This window comes from Pseudophryne corroboree, chromosome 11 (genome assembly GCF_028390025.1).
Source record: "Pseudophryne corroboree isolate aPseCor3 chromosome 11, aPseCor3.hap2, whole genome shotgun sequence".
Lineage (NCBI taxonomy): Eukaryota > Metazoa > Chordata > Amphibia > Anura > Myobatrachidae > Pseudophryne > Pseudophryne corroboree.
Window position 1 is genome coordinate 14737781 of NC_086454.1, and position 21356 is coordinate 14759136.

Here is a 21356-nt window from a genome sequence, read left to right on the forward strand (position 1 = left end):
TACCTGACGCTCTCATTCAGGGAGTAGAGTTCGTTGTCTTGCACACGTTGAACACGTTGATGACTGCGCTCTGCACACTGAGGAAGGAAACCGCTAGATACTCAGTATGTCACATCTGTCCCACCAGACCTCTGCAGTATTTACATGCAATGCAACGTGCAACTGTGGTTACACACAAGACGCAGGTATAAATGTCATCCAGCAAATACAGTAAGAAACATCGGCTTCTCCGCAGTCAGCGTCATGTTATATCACAGAGGAAGCGTGGCCATAAATTAGAGCAATATTAGCATTTAGACACTAATTAAAGAACAATCATTCCGTATAATCAGCAGATGCAGCCTGAGATGTGTCCCCAGATACCTGTCCTCAAATCACGCTAGAAAGCTCTGTTTGGTCCACCGTGGACTTTGCGACTTAGCCGCCCCCTGAACTTTTACATTTTGCTTCAGAATCACTAGACACACACCCAGGATTAAACTCGCACCTACCGTTATGTAGGTATGGCCATATTGTAGCATATTTACTAAGCCCTTGTAGGTCTATTTACTAAGCCCTAGAGAGAGATAAAGTGGACAGAGATAAAGTACCAGTCAATCAGCTCCTAACTGTCATTTTTAAACACAGCCTGTAACATGGCAGTTAGGAGCTGATTGGCTGGTACTTTATCTCCTTCCACTGTATCTCCAACCAAAGCTTAGTACATAGGCTCCATAGTCACGTCACTTTTGCGTGAGGCAGGTCCCTCTATGCACGTTTGGAGGTGCACTAACACTACCAGCCTAGCGCATCTCCAGTCGCAGTGCCTAGGACAGTGACGGATTTATCCATGTTCTGAACCAACTAAACCTCTGGTCCCTACCCTAGCGGCCACCGGTGTCATACATCACATGGTGCATGTCATGTGACGTCTCTTATAACATTGGCAAAATATGTAGCTACATATATAGATCATTTGCATATAGCTAAGTAATATCAACTAAGCCTCAGATTTATAGTAATAATCAAATGTACAGGAAACGGGTGAAATATATGTATTCAGAATACGTAACAATCTCCGCTCGATCCATGGCGCCACTATCTGACCGCTGTTACCAGTGATAAAACAATAAAGCAGACAAACAATAGATAACAAATTCCAGTGAAAGAGAAACACCAGAGAATTTAATACCTATTATTGACTTTATATTATGTCACAAAGTTGGAAAGCAAACACTGGCTCCATGTCACGGCTCTGTCTGGGCTCTGTGGCTGGCACATGAATATGGAAACTGTCCAGGTGACAATGGCAGCCGGTGAGGCCCAGTCTCTACGTACATGGGAAACCGGCATAGCGGGACTGAGCGTACAGATATCCACACCCGATCAGGCACTGCTTGTAGAGAGTTGGGTAGAGTACAGTAGCAACGCTACGCTCACCGGAAACCTTCTGCCGCCCTGTTGTCCCATGGCCATGAAAATAGAGCTGACCACCTCAGAAGTCGTGGTGTCCAGTTGAAAAATCGTCATTGTCTAGGTCGACAATCAAAAGGTCAACATGCATAAGCTCAATAGTGACAAATGGTTAATAGTACTTAAGGTCGACTACAAAGACCGACACACGTTTACAAAGTCAACACAAAAAATATTGCTGATGCATGTTTTTTCAACATTTTTAGGCTTAGGGTTAGTGGTTAAGGTTAGTGGTTAAGGTTAGGCTTAGGGTTATGGGTTAAGGTTAGGTTTAGGATTATGGGTTAAGGTTAGGGTTATGGGTTAAGGTTAGGTTTAGGGTTATGAGTTAAGGTTAGGTTTAGGGTTATGGATTAAGGTTAGGCTCAGCGTTAAGGTTAGGTTTAGGGTTATGAGCTAAGGTTAGGTTTAGGGTTATGGGTTAAGGTTAGATTTAGCCTTATGGGTTAAGGTTAGGCTTAGGGGTTATGGGTTAAGGTTAGATTTAGGCTTATGGGTTAAGGTTAGGTTTAGGGTTATGGGTTAAGGTTAGGTTTAGGGTTATGGGTTAAAGTTAGATTTAGGCTTATGGGTTAAGGTTAGTTTTAGGGTTATGGGTTAAGGTTAGATTTAGGCTTATGGGTTAAGGTTAGGTTTAGGGTTATGGGTTAAAGTTAGATTTAAGCTTATGGGTTAAGGTTAGTTTTAGGGTTATGGGTAAAGGTTAGGCTTAGGGTTATGGGTTAAGGTTAGGTTTGGGGTTAAGGTTATGCTTAGGGTTATGGGTTAAGGTTAGGTTTAGGGTTATGGGTTAAGGTTAGGTTTGGGGTTAAGGTTAGGGTTATGGGTAAAGTTAGGCTTAGGGTTATGGGTTAAGGTTAGGTTTAGGGTTATGGGTTAAGGTTAGGCTTAGGGTTATGGGTTAAGGTTGGGGTTATGGGTTAAGGTTAGGTTTAGGGTTAAGGTTAGGGTTATGGGTTAAGGCTAGACATAGGGTTAGACACTAGTGGGAGGATTAGGATTAGATTTGGGATAAAGTAACAAAAAAGTGTTGACTATTTGTGTGTCGGCCATGTCTATGTCGACTTCTTGAACATGTCAGCCTTAAGCACTGTCGACAACTCTTTTTCACTGTTAACCTAACGTATGTTGAGCGCTTGGTGTCAATCTGTTGACTGCCTACCTAGATAATGTTGATCTGTTAATCCACCCCTGGAAGTCATAGCCTCGCTATATATATATACATCGCACATAATAACAAACAACAAAACAGGATATATACACATCAAAATGATAACAGCTCTTAAATGAACTTTACATGAGCTGCTGGCGCCGGCATTCCAATCCGTGGAGTTTATTCAGGTTGTATCGCTAAGGGATGCAACCGCAATTACCCCGGAGGCAGTGCGCATGAGCAGGCATGCGCAGAATGCGTTCTGGTCGCAGTGGGTGTGAACGCCTCTGCTTAATTCACAAGTAGAGACATTCGCGGGGCGGGCAGGGGGTGGTGAAAGAGCGCTGCATGAGCAGCGCAGAGAAAACAGGAGCAGGTCAGCAGCGTTTTCGGGGCGGCTGCGTGACGTCACACACAGCCGCTCTGATGACAAAAATGGCGGCTGATCACCTGCATACGCAGCCTAGCTGCGGCTGCAGAGGGTCGTCCACAGTCGCTGCAACTGCAATTAAATTACGGTCGCAGCCGCTGGGCAGGCCATTTGGCATGGTGGGCGGCCTAACCCTGCAATGGGCGTCGCCAGCATCAGATAGAACGGATTGCAGATTCTGCAGTCCGTATTGAATAAGCCCCAGGGTCAGGATTCCGGCGTCCTGACCGGATGCCGACAGTGTCGTCTTTAGAGTATGAGAGTATATAAGTGGCAGAGGCGGTGCGGCAGGAAGGTGTTTGGCGAATAAGAATGGCGGTGGCGAGCTCACCACTTACATATTACTGCTCATTCATTTGATTATGCGTTGGAAAGCATTTACATCATGTTAATTAGCATCTGTTATCGCTGTTATTGGCACCAATTACAGACGATTTAACGCAGCTATGTATCATTGAAGCCCTATAGCGAGAACGCACGTAATAGGAGGCTGTCCCAGCGATGACCTTCCCCAGGTGTAAGTACCCTCACGCCAATCTTATCACAGCACTCCAATACTGGGCTGCTGGGCCGACACTTTGGGGGTGTATTCAATTGTTTGAAAAGTCAGTTGGGTGTCTGTTTTCTAATAGACAGGAAAAAACAGACACCCAACCAACTTTTCAGACAATTGAATTCCCCCCTACGGGTCTGATGAACATGTGGACGCAATGCCCATGTCTGCGCAGCTGAGTGATTATTTGACACGGCGCATGCATCACCCTGACCTGTTGTATACAGAGTTGTTGGCGCTAGAACTGGTGTAACACTGGGTGTCCGGTCTTTAGGTCGACAATGTCTAGGTTGACCATGATTGGTCGACAGTAACTGGGTCAACAGGGTTTCTAGGTCGACATGTTCTAGGTCGACAGGTCAAAAGGTCGACATGAGATTTCCCAATTTTTTTCTTTTTTTGAACTTTTTTATACTTATCGATCCACGTGGACTACGATTGGGAATAGTAACCTGTGCCGAGCGCAGCGGTAATGTAGCGTGGCACCTTGCCCGAAGTTCAAGGGGACACGGTGCACTAATTGGGGTTCCCGGTCACTGTATGGAGAAAACGACACCAAATTAAAAAAACAACAACCTCATGTCGACCTTTTGACCTGTCGACCTATAACGTGTCGACCTACAAACCCTGTTGACCTAGAATCCTTGTCGACCTAGTTACTGTCGACCAATACTGGTTGACTTAGACACTGTCGACCTAAGTGTGGTCTACCCTCCATACCACGCCCGTAACACTGGGAGTGTTCCTGAGCGGTGCCCCATGGGCGTGTTATGGGCGTGTCACGGGTGTGTGCCAGTGAGCGCGGCTGTGTTCCCAAATGCGGCCACAGAAGCCATGATTAGAGGAATCTCTGAAGGAGACACTGTGCCTGCCAACGGCTAGTGCAAGTGTTGATGGCGAACGCGCTGGTGCGCCGATGGGGGAGTGTTTGGAACCACCGGCGGGGGTTGCATTGTCCATGGGCATTGAATGTGGGCGTCTCAGGGCTCGCACACAAGGGGAAGGCTGGAACTATCATTGGTATATGAGCGCCTCTGCAAAAAGCCACAGCCGCACATGTATCAGGCCGCGTACACAAAGGCTCTATGTTATCTCTCCTAGGCTACAGCGGCGTACACCGTCTGAGGAAGATGCCATTACGTATCAGGCCAAAGACCAGAGTATAGAACAGAGGTTCTTAAACTCGGTACTCGGGGGCACACACAGTACATGTTTTGCAGGTAACCCAGCAAGTGCACAGGTGTATTAATTACTCACTGACACATTTTAAAAGGTCCACAGGTGGAACTAATTATTTCACTTGCGATTCTGTGAGGAGACCTGCAAAACATGCACTGTGTGTGCCCCCGAGGACCGAGTTTGAGAACCTCTGGTATAGAACATTGCCCAAGACAGCAGTCCCCAGTGACATAAATGAGGACACCGGTGTCCTGTATTACATAGCTCAGCTCAGGCGATATGAGTAAACTGTAGGACTTTAAAGATGGCCCCGGTATTTGCCCCATTTACTTTCCTGATAAACAAAGGTTTATTCCAACGATAATGATCCTGAGAAATGGGGCAGCTCCTTCCTCACCAAGTAATACACGGGATTCCAGCACTAGTGATTGGTCTAACGAAGGGATGGTCATCGGTGGGCTCACCATCGATGGTTCCATTGGCGTTTATCCTCAATGGCATGAAACCATTAACAGTGAACCACCAATAGTTTGCACCAATCGATGGCCACCCCTGTTGTGAAAGACAGGCTGCAGACCAATCAGGGCAGAGGGTGGGACTTAGTGACCAACTAGGGGCGGGTCTAAGCTCCAGTCCCCAGGATCGAAGGGAAAGAAAACACACTGCCACCTTCCCTGCCATTTATGGCAAAACGAAGACCATCCCTAGTCTATCTGGCAAAGGGTATTGGTATGATTTACCGGCAGATGGGATGCTGGCTGTCAGTATACCGACATCGGCAATCCCGGCAGCGAGGGAGCAAGTCCCCTAACAAGCACACTACACTCGCCACGCTTCGGGCCCGGTGGGTCACTTCGCTCGCCACATGTTCTATTTCCACTCGGTTGGCGGCGTGGACCCACCAACCCAGTGGGAATACCAGGAGGCGGCCGGGACATCGTATGTCGGTATTTCACAGGCTGTCGGGATTTCGGCGTCAGTCTCCTGAACGCCGCGGTCCCCTGCCAAAGATGTGGCGTGCCTCACTCAGACCCGCACGGAGCTGAGCCACTACTTGCTACTTTGCATGCGTGAAAATCCCTAAATACTCTGATGGTGCATGCGTTACATAGAGTGTGTGCGCACAGAGGCGCTATCGACGCACCAGGCGGTATTACAGAGAGTATACACGTTAGTAAATGCAGACAAGCTGCAAACAGCGAAGCTTCATCACCGCATCTCGCCGTCTAGGACAGCGCTAACCGTAAATAAGTACCGGCACTTTACAAATATATTTTATTTTATTTTAGAGGGACGGGGTGGAAAGAGAACAGTGGAAGTAATATACTATAATTAAAACTTTCACCTATACCAAAACTTTTTTTCCACGTGTTAACATTGGAACCGGAAGCTGAAACAGATCTTCCAGACACACACGTGCGCCGAGCCCCTGCGCATTCTCAGCGGGGCTAAGAGCGATTAAATAATTAAGTTCATGAATAAGCCCCGTAATCCCTCTGTGCATTGGAATGCAATGCTCCCAATACCCTGACTGCACAGGCTTCTGGGACCCCTATGGTCTGCTAGCCATGGGGGCTCTATTTGTAATTGCAAGTGCATCTCTCATGAAAAAAAGCTTGTATTTTTCCAGTAAAATAACCTGGCGCAGACCCTGCCAGCGCTGCAGCATGTCATTGATGCAATCATTTGCAGTGTGCAACAATTATCTTGCCTCATGCTATGGAGACAGGCAGCTCAGTCTATGAACTTTACACCGATATTAACAAATAGGTCTCCCGGTACTCTGTGCCAGGTCACCAGGGGATCCGACACAGCTGGGGGAGGGATGGAGGAAACATAGGAATTAGGGTCAGAGGTGGCTTCCCATCCTCCCCCCTCTTCCTAAACTGCCAAAGCCAATTGTGCACAAGAGGCACCAGTGCGAGTGTTGTAACACTGACCTATTTATGATCAGAAATGCACTATCATCCAGGCGGCGCTTGTACCAAGCCCTAACATCGATGGATGAGAGAGGAGCAACTGGTGGTTTATCAGCTGCTGTGGTACTACAGGTCCCAGATTGCCCGGGTAGCCACAGGCTTCCTAAGCCTGCAATAGCCATTCACATAGGGCCTGCTTCAGAGTCGTACAATATTGCACAGTCGCAGGGAGTGACTGTGCAATACCGTACAGTTAATACGCTAATGCAGGGCGTCTGGTGTAAATAGAGGCCTCCTGACTGCTTCCGTGACCCGCTGGGGCGTCTCAAGACACATCGGATCACTCTGTGTCAGGGCCGGATCTAGGGGGGGGGGGCGAAGGGGGCGACCGCCCCCCCTAACACAGTTATAGCCACGCCCACTTTTGAGCAGAAGAGAGCTCTCCGGGAAGAGCCTGAGGCAGAATGATGTGCTGCAGCTTATACCACAGCAGCACAGAGGAGCCAGGAAAACAAGGGTTACAGAGCATTTGCCCCTCACTTGCTTGTGTGTGGGTACTAGGGCTAATAAATACAATTACCCCATAGCACAGTCACATGTACATAGAACAATCACAAAGCTCTATCTCAGTCTCACTCAAAAAGTTCAGTCAGAATTTAGAGAGGAGGAGTTAGGATTGCAGATGGGAGGAGTTGGGACTGTAGAGGGAGGAGTCAAGATTAAACAGTAAACCGCCCCCCCCCTAAAGAAAAGTCTAGATCCGTCCCTGCTCTGTGTGACCTTCAGGTTACGCAGATTTCCGTCTCGGGTCCGCAGCCGAGGTCGGTAAATCTGTGTCGCCAGATGCAGACACTGACTTCGGCACGCCTACAAATCGCAGGCGACACATCTCAGTTTTGAGGAACTGACTCGGTCGATGCCCCCTCCTCACCCCCAAACGCACTCACCTGCCAATCAGGCTGGGGCTTAGGGGACACTACGCGCAAGGACGCAGGACCCGGTCTACACAAGTGCAGTGCGCCCACCATAGGACTTGTATACTAACCATCGAGTCAGCGTAAAAAGTTGAATCAGGCCCATAGACAGTAGAACAACTTGCGTTACTCAGCCGTAGAGATAATCCAAAGCTTCAACGTATTTTCACATCTGGCTGCAGAATTTTGCACCATTCGTTGATGGAATTTGGCTTTAGGTGGCCCCAGACCTGCCCCAATCACACGGCATGGAATGAGCTGACCCATTCTCCTCCCATTATACAGTGTGTCTGGTACACTGTGGGCGATTTTATATGTGGCTACAATGTGTATAAGACGCAAAATTCAGGAAAAAGCATCAATATAACTGTATACAGCGCACAAACCTGGTGTCATTACATAATGTAACAATACTGCGCTCTTCCTACAGCCGGCCACACAGTGACAGAACTGTCCATACAAGTGGGTGGATGGATGTCTGGTTATCATCAGACCACATTTGTGCCATCAGATGAGCATTAATGCCCTTTTGGCAGTGGCGGAACTGGACGGCGGCCCGTGAGGTGAAGGGGGCTCACCCTGAAATCAGTCACTAAATACTGCAGACTAAGGGCCTAATTCAGAGTTGATCGCAGCAGCAAATTTGTTAGCAGTTGGGCAAAACCATGTGCACTGCAGGTGGGGCAGATGTAACATGTGCAGAGAGAGTTAGATTTGGGTGGGGTGTGTTCAAACTGAAATCTAAATTGCAGTGTAAAAATAAAGCAGCCAGTATTTACCCTGCACAGAAACACTATACCCCACCCAAATCTAACTCTCTCTGCACATGTTACATCTGCCCCCACCTGCAGTGCACATGGTTTTGCCCAATTGCTAACAAATTTGCTGCTGCGATCAACTCTGAATGACCCCCTAAAGACGTGATCTGGCAACTCATTTCTGTGTACTTGATACTATTAGTTTATTATTCGCTCTAATTAGAGTTGTGACTTCTAATTAAACGATACAATGGCCCCGGGGCTCGGCAGCGCTGCGTATCACAGCCGCGGCTGCACTTGGGACGCCGCACTCCCAGCAGTCAGGCAGCCGTCCCGCATATTACATGTATCATTAAAGGTATGTTTATACGCAGTGAAAAGTGGAGCGAGATAAAGTACCAGACAATCAGCTCATAGCTGCCATATTACAGGGTGTGGTTCAAAAAATGCCAGTAACAGGCGGATTGGCTGGTACTTTATCCATACTTACCGACTTCTGGGCTGCTCTCTCCGGGAGAGAGCAGCCCGTCGGCTCAGCAGGGGGGGCTGGCAGTCAGGTGACGCGCAAGGGGGGCGGACCGGAGGCGGAACGGGGCCGGGGCCGGGGGCGGAATGGGGCGTGGCTTCTGAATCGCATCATTTAAGCCACGCCCCCCCGCTGTGTAATGCCGTGATTACCGGCATTATACAGCAGGGGGCGTGGTTACGATGACGCGATTCAACAAGAATCGCGTCATCGCCTGCCCGGACCGCCCACTTTACTCGTTAAGTGGGCGGCGGGCAGGGGGTGACCCCCGTAAATCGGGAGACTTGCCTGCTCTTCCGGGGGGGCCGGGAGGGTCACCCGTTTTTTCGGGAGCCTCCCGGCCGTTCCGGGGAGGGTAGGCAAGTATGACTTTATCTCTCTCCACTTTATCACCCTCCAAGGCTTAGTACATATCCCCTATAATCTATCTCCATTGTATCTCTCTCCAAGCTTTGATAAAATCTTCCCCCTTAGTTTCTCACATCATTATATTTGCTGTTAGTGAAATACAGCACAGTAAGGTCCGCTCTGAGAGGAATCAAAATGGCGTCACCCATTCAGCAAAGGCGGGCATAGTAAATAATAATAATTAGTAAAAGATGATATGTATTATTGTTATAAAATTGTAGTTTAATTCTTTTCATGTAAGTTCTACTTTAAAGAGTAAGTAACGCTAGTATTTCACATTAATACTGTATATCATAAGTTGTGTATTACAGAGAAAATGTGTCCTTAGAGCAGAGATTTTCAACCTTTTACACCACGCGGCACACTGAACAAGATATAAATATTGCCAAGGCACACTCACATATAATGGTGATGCATGGTGCAGTTGCGTGTCCTAGGATGTCATGTCGCAGCTTCTCCATAGCTAACGCCTGAGCCACATCTGAGAAAGCCAGAAGAGCCCAACACTGCCTGGGCCCGAAACTAGAACTGGCTCTGCAACCAGTAAACCCACCAGTACTGATCGTTCCAGGGCCTCAGTAGCGGCAAAACACTGACGGGCCTGGCCCTGCTTCTATGGCGGCACACCGGGAGACTGCTCAGAGCACACTAGTATGCCACGGCACAGTGGAAAAACACTGCCTTAGACCGACATAGCCCGATCCGGGTGTTCTGCGCTGGCCCGAACATTCGCATTATCCAGGCACCACCACGGCAAGCAGGCAATAACCAGATACACCATCGGACACGAATATTACACAACTGAATTTATTTTATTATATTACATGATTTCTTAAATCATCAAAATAGTTGTAAAGTGCAACATAATAATCTGGAGCTATGTAAATAAATGCTAACGAGGACACTCCTCCCTCACACAGGCCCCAAAGCCTTGGAGAGAGATAAAGTAGCAGCCAATCAGCTATGGATGGTGAATACACTAGATAATGAGCAGTGTGTACAGTATACACAGGATACACAGGTATACACAGGCACCCTGCCCTAATCACTGTCCCCTAGTTCCTCTTTAGACGTTCCCGTGTGAAGTTACTCATCCATACGGCGGCTTCTATGTACTGTAGTAAAACATTAGTAACACCTAGAACACAACATACACAGCTGCACATACCAGAGGTATTACACATGCAGCCGTGTGTCACAAACCAACACACTGCCGATAAATAGTGACAACGAGGAAGCTCACATAAGACTATGGGCTGTATGCACTAAGCCGTGGAGAGAGATAAAGTAGCAGCCAATCAGCTCCTAACTGCCATGTTACAGGCTGTGTTTGAACAACGACAGCTGATTGGCTGGTACTTTATCTCCATCCACTTTATCTCTCTCCAAGGCTTAGTAAATATACCCCTAAATTCATTGTGATGCACAACGGTACAGGCTGGAGCTATATGAGTAGATGTTAAAAATAAATACAGGGTAAAGGTGGCGGATTGGGGGGGGGGGGGGGGGGGGGTTGTGGACAGATGTCCTGTCAGTGTGGTCCCAGCCAGGAGGAAACCACCACATCCCAAATACAGCAGCCCTTTCCCACGGAGCGCCCCAATGAATGACTCTGGGGTGACAGTCTGAGCCCCCCCCCCCCCCTCTCTCTCTCTCTCTCTCTCTCTCTCTCTCTCTCTCTCTATATATAACAGAAGTTACAGTATAAAAGTGAAACAAGTAACACACAGCTCAGACAACATGATGCCGCGTACACAGGAGATAACTTTCTGCAGACACAATGCAGCGCAGTGACACCCTGCAATGTTACACACATCCCCACACATTCTGCTGCCTGGTTCCAGAGTTAACCCTTTAGCTGGGCTGGAAGCAGGGAAAGTGGCACATTCTCCCTAGAACCAGCTGTACTCACCCAGAGGTGCTGCCCCTTGCCCCAGGAGACCCCTGGCACTGCTCAGCCAGGGGGTCTGTACATCAGCAGCCTGCAGCAGGAGTTCCCCAGCCTGTATGATCTGTCATTCTCCACCCATACTGTCCCCTCTCCACCCCCTGTCTCCTGCATTAACTCCCTCACTGCTCCCTCCTCTCCCTGCGCTCTCTCTCTCTCTCTCTGGCTATCTCAGGAAGTTTACACACTGTGACCTTTGCTGGTTACATCAGGAGGATGTGGTGCCCCTTGCTGGCATCACTTGTGTCCTGCTGCACCCAGCACAGGGGGGCACAGAGAGTGGGCTGGTCACCTGCCATGGGGGATGCAACAATGCAACAATGTATCTCAGCTGGCAAATAGATTGTATTCACCGCAGGCAGAGTCTGGTCCACGGCTCGGTGATTAAATAATGATAATAATAAAAGTATTAATGATCTTATTTACACAGATGCTTCGTCACACACCTAGCATCTATACGCCATGCGGTGCCAGACGCACGGTGCGACTGAGACGCTACAAGATGAGTAATGTACTTTTCTTTACATTATATATATATATATATATATACACACACACACACACACACACCGCAGACGCAGCAAAAATCCGCTCACAGTGTACCGCTGCAGGTATTGGAGATGCCTGCTGCAGTCTCTCATACATACATTCAGGGGATTTATTACCAGTTATGTATATAGCGCACACATATACCGCAGCGCTGTACAAAGAATAATTGACCATTCACATCAGTCCCTGCCCCAGTGGAGCTTACACTCTATATTCCCTACCACATGTACACACACACACATTCACACTTGGGTTAATTTTTGTCAGGAGACAATCAGTGCTTAAAGTGATCCTAGAGATGTGATCGAACTCACCCTCCCCCCGGCGCCCAAACAATGGTGCCCCTCCTTCCCCCCCCCCCCCAAAAAAAAAGGAGGAGCGGTCTCAAAAAGAAAGGGGCGTGGTCACACACTAGTAATAATGCCTACAGTAGTAGCAACCCTAATACACATAATGCCGACAGTAGTAGCTCCCCGTAATACACAATGCCCACAGCAGTTATGACCCCAGTAGTTTACCCCCACTTTAGTTTAGCCTCCCAGTGGTAATGCCCCCTGTAGTTTAGTCCCTGTGTTTGCTCCATGTAGTTTAGCCCCCCTAGTAGTAATGTCCCCAGTAGGTTAGCCCCTGTAGTTTAGCCCCATGTAGTTTGCCCCAAGTAGTAATGCCCCCAGTAGTTTAGCCCCTGCAGTTATGTCCCCTATAGTTTAGCCCCCCCTGTAGTTTAGCCCCCAAGTAGTAATGCCCCCAGTAGTTTAGCCCCTGTAGTTATGCCCCCAGAAGTAATGCCCCTGTAGTTATGCCCCCAGTAGTTCAGCCCCTGTAGTTATGCCTCCAGTAGTAATGCCCCTGTAGTTATGCCCCCAGTAGTAATGTGCCCCTGTAGTTATGCCCCCAGTAGTAATGCCCCTGTAGTTATGCCCCCAGTAGTAATGCCCCTGTAGTTATGCCTCCAGTAGTAATGCCCCTGTAGTTATGCCCCCAGTAGTAATGTGCCCCTGTAGTTATGCCCCCAGTAGTAATGCACCCCTGTAGTTTGCCCCCTTGTGGTTAGCCCCCAGTAGTTAGCTCCTGTAGGTTAGCCCCATGTAGTTTGCCCCAAGTAGTAATGCCCCGAGTAGTTTAGCCCCCTTGTTTGCCCCCTTGTAGTTTAGTCCCCCTGTAGTTTAGCCACCAAGTAATGCCCAGTAGTTTAGCCCCTGTAGTTATGCCCCAGTAGTAATGCCCCCCTGTAGTTATGCACCCAGTAGTTTGCCTCCAAGTAGTAATGTCCCCAGTAGTAATGCCCCCCTGTAGTTTGCCCCCTTGTAGTTTAGCCCCCCTGTAGTTTAGCCCCCCCTGTAGTAATGCCCAGTAGTTTAGCCCCTGTAGTTATGCCCCCAGTAGTAATGCACCCCTGTAGTTATGCCCCCAGTAGTTTGCCTCCAAGTAGTAATGTCCCCAGTAGTAATGCCCCCCCCTGTAGTTTGCCCCCTTGTAGTTTAGCCCCCCCTGTAGTTTAGCCCCAAGTAGTAATGCCCAGTAGTAATACCCCTGTGGTTATGCCCCCAGTAGTAATGCGCCCCTGTAGTTATGCCCCCTTGTAGTTAGCCCCAGTAGTTAGCCCCCTCGTAGTTTGCCCACAGTATCTTGCCCCCTTGTAGACTGCCCCCAGTAGATTGCCCCCAGTGGTTAGCCCCCTGTAGCTTGCCCCCAGTAGACGCGCTGCTAATACACTCAATCACACATGTTTAAAAAAAAGACACACCATACTTACCAAGCCCCACTCCCGCGTCCAACCGCTGTGATCCTCCTGGCGTCCACACCGCGGTACTATGAGAGACGTCATGACGTCTCTCCCATAGCGCGCACTGACAGAGCCGGAAGCCAGAGCTCAGTAGTGAGTTCCTGCCGCCGGCTTCCGCTGTGGAGAGTGAGCCGGGCGCCCGCTGGTAAAACAATCTCAGCGGGCGCCCGGCATCTTCCTGCGGCGCTGAGCACACATCGGGTTAGGTAACTCGGAGGAGGCGAAACTGCGTTCCGTCTCCAAGTGGAACTGACAGAACGCAGTTCCACCCCGTTCCGGCTCACTTTAACCCCTGGAGACAATTAACCTACCAGTATAGTTTTGGATTGTGGGAGGAAACCGGAGTACCCGGAGGAAACCCACGCAAGTACAGGGAGAATATACAAACTCCACACAGTTAGGGCCATGGTGGAAATTTAACCCATGACCTCAGTGCTGTGAGGTAGCAATGCTAACCATTACACCTTCCGTGCTGCACCGAGGAGATACTTAACATTTGAGGCTAAGGGGTTTCCAAACCCTTTAATTCACTTTTTTTTAGTAACCCACATCGCCAGAGCCGTAACTACGTGTGTGCCAAGGGGGCTTGGCACACAGCGCAGTTGCCCTGGGGGCGCACGGCCAGCGGCATGTAATGAGTCAAATTGACTCATTACATGCCGCCTCTAAGTCTCTGCGCCGTGCGCCGCGCTGTGAAGCTAGAAGACACAGAGCCGGCCTTAGGCATAGGCAAACTAGGCAATTGCCTAGGGCATTTGATATGCCTAGGGGCATCAGCAGCTTCTGCTGATTAAAATGATATGTGGCATGCCTATATTCTGTGTGTAGCATTTCATATGCAGATACAGCCACAGTCTCACACAGTATATAGGCATGCTGCATATCATTTTAATCAGCAGAAGCTGCTTGTGCATCCTAGCCACATAGCAATGCAAATAAGATGCATTTTCATTTAAAAAAAAGTGCCCGACATTAGCATTGAGGCAAGATTTATGAGGACACATCTGTATACAAGCAGAGGCAGAGGTCACAATATTAGTGGTAGTGTGAGTGCTGTGTGCATGTGAGTGGGTTGGTTGTGCAGTAGTGTTCGGAATATGTGTAAAGAGCATTATGTGTGTCATGTAAAAATGCATTAATAATGTGCAACATATGTGTAGGGGGCACTATGTGTGTCATTATGTGTATAAGGGCATTAATAATGTGCGGCATATGTGTAAGGGACATTATGTGTAAAAGGGCATTAATAAAGGTTGTCATAATGTGTAAGGTGCATTATGTTTATAAGGACATTAATAATTTGTCTCATATGTGTAAGGTGCATTACTGTGTGGAATTATGTGTATAAGGTGCTCTGCTATGTGGCGTTGCGTATAGAAAGGGCACTACTGTGTCATCTTATGTGAATAAAGAGCAATAGGGTGGGGTGTAATGTGAATAAGGAGCAATTCAGTGTGATGTAATGTGAATAAGGGGCTCTACTGTGAGGAGTAACGTTTATAAGGTAAAGTGATACTACTGTGGGATGTAATATGAATTATGGACACTATCGCGTGAATAAAGTTGCAGTACTGTGTGGTGTAATTGGAATTGGGTTACTATTGTGTGGCCATGCCCCATGCCAGCAAAAACACACCCCTTTTTGGGCTGTGTGCCAAATGTGCAATCTGTTCCTATTTAAAATATTGGGGTTACAAACCCCAAAATAAGGACTGCTATGGGAGAGGGGTGATGGTGCTGGGAAAGAGGTGCAAGGTCAGAGGCGGAACCAGCGGTGGTGCTAGGGGGCACCAGCCAAAATCTTGCCTAGGGCATCATATTGGTTAGGGCCGGCTCTGAGAAGACATCAGCGCCGGAGGCAGCGGAGAAGGAGGAGGGAGGGGGAGCAGGGAGCCGCAGCAGCGCTATGTTATTGGTAGTAAGCGCCGCGGCAGCATCCCCCTCTCCTTCCGTATTGGCTGCCCGGCAGCCAATACAGAAGGAGAGGGGGATGCTGCAGCGGCGCTTACTACCAATAACATAGCGCTGCTGCGGCTCCCTGCTCCCCCTCCCTCCTCCTCCTTCTCATCTCACTGCCTGCACCGAGGGAGCAGCACGAGGAGCCTGTCAGCGGGGAGAAGGTAAGTATATCCCCCCCCCCCCTCTCTCTCTCTCTCTCTGTCTCTCTCTCTCTTTCTCTGTCTCTCTCTCGGACACCGCCTGCCGCAATGTGTAAAAAATGGGACTGGCTGCCGCAATGTGTAAAATGGGACTGGCTGCCGCAATGTGTAAAAAATGGGACTGGCTGCCGCAATGTGTAAAAAAGGGGGATGGCTGCCGCAATGTGTAAAATGGGACTGGCTGCCGCAATGTGTAAAATGGGACTGGCTGCCGCAATGTGTAAAAAATGGGGACTGGCTGCCGCAATGTGTAAAATGGGGTCCTGGCTGCCGCAATGTGTAAAATGGGGCTGGCTGCCGCAATGTGTAAAAAGGGTCTATCTGTCGCAATGTGTAAAAAGGGGGACTGGCTGCCGTAATGTGTAAAAAGGGGGACTGGCTGCCGCAATGTGTATAAAGGGGGACACCGTCTGCCGTAATGTGTAAAAACGGGGACACTGTCTGCTGTAATTGTAAAAAAGGGACGCTGTCTGCCGCAATGTGTAAAAAGAAGGACCGGCTGCCGCAATGTGTTAAAAGGGAGACTGGCTGCTGTAATGTGTAAAAAGGTGGACTGGCTGCCGCAATGTGTAAAAAGGGTCTATCTGCCGCAATGTATAAAAAGGGGGACTGGCTGCCGCAATATGTAAAAAAAGGGTCTATCTGCCACAATGTGTAAAAAGGGGGCCTGGCTGCCGCAATGTGTAAGAAAGGGCCCTGGCTGCCGCAATGTGTAAAAAGGGAGACTGGCTGCCGCAATGTGTAAAAAGGGGGACTGGCTGCCGCAATGTGTAAAAAGGGGGACACTGTCTGCTGTAATGTATAAAAGGGGCTATACCTGGTGTAGTGGCGCTACTGTGCAGCGTAATTTGAATAATGTAAACTACTGTGCAGCGTAGTATGAATTGCTATTATTTTGTGGCCACGCCCCTTCCCCGTGAAGCCACGCCCCTAGAATTTTTTTGCGCGCCTGCGGAGCGCACTGCCCCTATCTTACATGGGGGGGCGCCACTGTCGTTTCTTGCACACAGCGCTAAAATGCCTAGTTACGGCACTGCACATCGCATTCCCCATACTTACAATGGAAAATGTGATGTAGCCAAATTTATTAAAAACAAATTGTGAAAAATACCGCAGTGTGCCCTGTGATAATCTCAGCTCAGGCTGGTGAGATCACAGGGCAGCACTGCGGTAAGCACCCTTTTGCCCAGCTTTCTGGCAGAGAGAGCTGAGCGGGGACCCGGCGGAGTGATCAGCGATGTGTCTCCGATGGACACAAGCTGATCACAGTGTTAAAAAAACAAAAACCATACTCACCTGTCCAGGGAGCCGGTGTCCGCTGCTCCGGTGAGCGCTGCTGGGCGCCGGGTCCCCCATATGCTGCAATGTGACCCCGATGCAGTAAAGCGACGCTGCAAAATGGGGGTGGCGCATGCACAGCAGGACATCGGGGTATTTTTTATGAAAAATACCCCGATGATGCTGCGGAGTATCATCGCAGGGATAGAGCTTGACCGCAAGTTCTGTTCCTGCATGCGATAATTGACACATGCCTGTGATGTAATCAGGTATCACAGTGCGAGTTGGGGCGATTTTATCACCTGTCATCCTGGATGCGGATGGTGATAAATAGGCCCCTAAGACAGGTGTGTTCTGGAAAATAGCCACAAACATTTCTTGCTAAATGGGCCCCTCAGTCACACACAGATGTACAAATGTCACACATCAATGTAATCAGCAACGTAGTTTTGTCGCTCCCAGTTGTCTGATTTATGCGAATCAGAAGACTTTGACGGTTACACTTGACACGCTACGTAGGAGATGACCCCACTGACCGGACTGTAATGTCACAGTAATCTATGGGCTGTATTCAGCTTGGATTGCAAAATTAGCAAATCGCAATCTGGCTGATTACTGAATGACTGCACATGCTGAGCATTCGCATTGCGCACACACGAGTAATAATAGCGACCAAAATGGAGTACAGATCGTGCTCATAATGCAACCGCTGTTTGAGTGACAGGAAGCCGGCGTTTCTGGGCGGTAACCCGCTGTTTTTTAGGTGTGTCTGGAAAAAAAAGCAGGCGTGTCCAGGCGTTATTATGGAGAGCCTCTGACGTCAGCGATGACCACTTCCAGCCTCTTGTGTCACAAGAATTGTGGACGACCTCGCCTGGGGCAGATAGGAAAAATCTTCGATGTTCCGGTGATTGCGCATGGTTTCGGGCGTCTTTTCTCTATTTCTGGGCGGCAGCTATGTGATCGCAGCGACTGCTTTTTACCAGCAACTGCACTCCTTACTGAATGAGGTCCTATGTTTACAATAAAGCCGGCACTTTGCTGGCACGCACAGTACGAGTGCACACTAGAGGTGACGCGCTGTGCTGGTATATTACTCACCTACCATCCGCCCCTATATGCACAGGCGACAGGTGCACTTCACAGTATATACCCATCTACTTACCACACCTCGTCTCCAGGAGATGAGAAATTATTTATCAGCACTTTTCATTACATATTCATGAGAGGAGCCCCTCCCTGCAAAGTACAAGAAGTGAAGTGATCGCTTATGCTTAATTTTGGATTTCGGCCAAATCTTTTCTTAGCGGACCGATAATGCGCAAGCGGTAATTTCGTAAAATGCGAGCTAACAGGCTCACACCTTGGTAAATGGGACTTTAAAACAGTACCCGCAGAACGCTATGGGACCTGGTTTTGCAAACCTTACATGTTAGAAATTTACAGATGAGAATTCAGCGTAAACTTTAACATGAATCCAGTGTCCGCTCAGAACAGGCTTCTGTACAGAGGTGTGAAACTCTGCCGATACAGTCATTACATTCCAGTTTTGCACGGTCGCCCTTCCCTGTCTTTGTAAATACGCATTTTTCAGACTTTATAGTCTATAGAGCTGTGGCCGCCACAGAGAACGTGTTGCGCTGTGTGAGACAGTACTGGGAACACATAAGGTCAAATTCCACTGTTGGAAAGTGCTAAATTTCGCAGTTAAATGCAGAATGCGGCCGGAGGCAAACATCCATCTACTAGTTACCCTGAACATCCAAACATTCCCATTGACCCCACAGGGTCACTTCCCAACACGCACCTGGCCCCAAATCTCAAATAGCTTCCACCCCCGGGTCATAGGTGGGTCAGAAGTTCACAAGCAACACCCCCCCTCTCCCAGAAATAAAGTGACGTATGGATTCATCACTGGGGTGTAACTGCCCCATACAGACAACAGAATATGTATATGGGGTTTTCAGTTTATTCCGATTGTAATAGAGAACTATGGGGCCCATTTATCAATGAGTGATAAAACTCTCTGCATATGATGAACGGTGCCCCAGCCAATCAGCCGTGTGTCATGGCGTGAAAACATGACCTGTTGGGGGTACTTGAGGACTGGCGTTGAGAACCCCTGATATAGAGTGATATACCTATTACCTGCACAAACCGCTGCATCCAGTTAAAGCCCACTTCAGAGTCGCACAGCACAAGCAATAACCGATGATCACGCACTTCAGCAATTATTTGCTACTGCATGTGTGCAAAATATTTTGGACACGCTTACGGGGCATGCCTTACCCTGAGTGTACGCACAAAGGCGCTATGGCGTACGGAAGAGCTGGGACCACAACTGGAGAGGTAAATAACTGCTTACACAGAGGCCATGCTAAGATGGAGACACCACGTCTGCCACACACTGGTGCAAGTGTGGATGGTGGCCGTAATGGTGCGCCAACGGTGGCATGTCTAAACAATCAGGCACACGCTAGTACACCAGGGGAAGGCTGAAACTATCATTTTCATATTATTGTACTGCAATTCTGGCAGCTGGCGCTAGAGCAGACGAGCAGCCTACATCTCTGAATACGACGCTTAGTGGCCCATTTATCAACAAGTTTTACAGATTTAAAACCCAATGTGTATGATAAATGATGCTCCAGCCAATCAGCTCCCAACTGTCATGAGTTTGAAAAATGACAGTTGGGATCTGATTGGCATAGTCATATTATGCCACATTACAGTGCCCGTAGTCACATAAGGCCACATTACAGTGCCCATAGTCATATTATGCCACATTAGAGTGCCCCTAGTCATATAATGCCACATTACAGAGCCCCCAGTTCATATTATGCCACATTACATTGCCCGTAGTCAAATTATGCCACATTACAGTGCCCCTAGTCATATTATGCCACAATACAGTGCCCTAGTCATATTATGCCACATTACAGTGCCCGTAGTCATATAATGCCACATTACAGTGCCCCCAGTTCATATTATGCCACATTACAGTGCTCCCAGTTCATATTATGCCACATTACAGTGCTCCCAGTTCATATTATGCCAAATAACAGTGCCCCTAGTCATATTATGCCACATTACAGTGCTCCTAGTCATATTATGCCATATTACAGTGCCCCCAGTTCATATTATGCCACATTGCAGTACCCCAGTCATATTATGCCACATAACAGTGCCCCTAGTCATATTATGCCACATAACAGTGCCTCTAGTCATATAATGCCAAATTACAGTTCCCCTAGTCATAGTATGCTACACTACAGTGCGCCAGTCATATTATGCCACATTACAGTGACCCTAGTCATATTATGCCACGTTACAGTGCCCCTAGTCATATTATGCCACAATACAGTGCCCCTAGTCATATTATGCCACAATACAGTGCCCCTAGTCATATCATGCCACATTACAGTGCCCCTAGTCATATAATGCCACATTACAGTGCCCCTAGTCATATTATGCCACATTACAGTGCCCCAGTCATATTATGCCACATTACAGTACGCCTAGTCATATTATGCCACATTACAGTGCCCCTAGTCATATAATGCCACATTACAGTGCCCCTAGTCATATTATGCCACATTACAGTGCCCCAGTCATATTATACCACATTACAGTGCCCCAGTCATATTATGCCACATTACAGTACGCCTAGTCATATTATGCCACATTACAGTGCCCCAGTCATATTATGCCACATTACAGTACGCCTAGTCATATTATGCCACATTACAGTGCCCCTAGTCATATTATGCCACATTACAGTGCCCCAGTCATATTATGCCACATTACAGTACGCCAGTCATATTATACCACATTACAGTGCCCCTAGTCATATAATACCACATTACAGTGCCCCTAGTCATATTATGCCACAATACAGTGCCCTAGTCATATTATGCCACATTACAGTGCCCGTAGTCATATAATGCCACGTTACAGTGCCCGTAGTGATATAATGCCACATTACAGTGCCCCCAGTTCATATAATGCCACGTCACAGTGCACGTAGTCATATAATGCCATGTTTTTACATTGTCTCGTAGTAATATAATGCCACATTACAGTGCTCCCAGTTCATATTATGCCACATTACAGTGCCCCATGTCATATTATGCCACATTACAGTACGCCAGTCATATTATACCACATTACAGTGCCCCTAGTCATATAATACCACATTACAGTGCCCCTAGTCATATTATGCCATATTACAGTGCCTGTAGTCATATAATGCCACATTACAGTGCCCACAGTCATATTATGCCA

At 48.2% G+C, this 21356-nt stretch overlaps 1 protein-coding gene across 2 annotated transcripts in view; it reads right to left on the reverse strand.

The window, feature by feature from the left end:
- Positions 1 to 11378, reverse strand: part of PRR5L (proline rich 5 like) — a 95323-nt gene extending 83945 nt beyond the window's left edge. Inside the window, exon 1 of one of the 2 annotated variants that reach the window (XM_063946287.1) lies at positions 11265 to 11378. The gene's annotated coding sequence lies outside the window, so the exon portion shown is untranslated. Of the gene's footprint in view, positions 1 to 3; positions 76 to 11264 lie in introns of those variants that run through there. The other variant, XM_063946288.1, reaches the window with a different exon arrangement.
- Positions 11379 to 21356: the final 9978 nt, after the last annotated feature.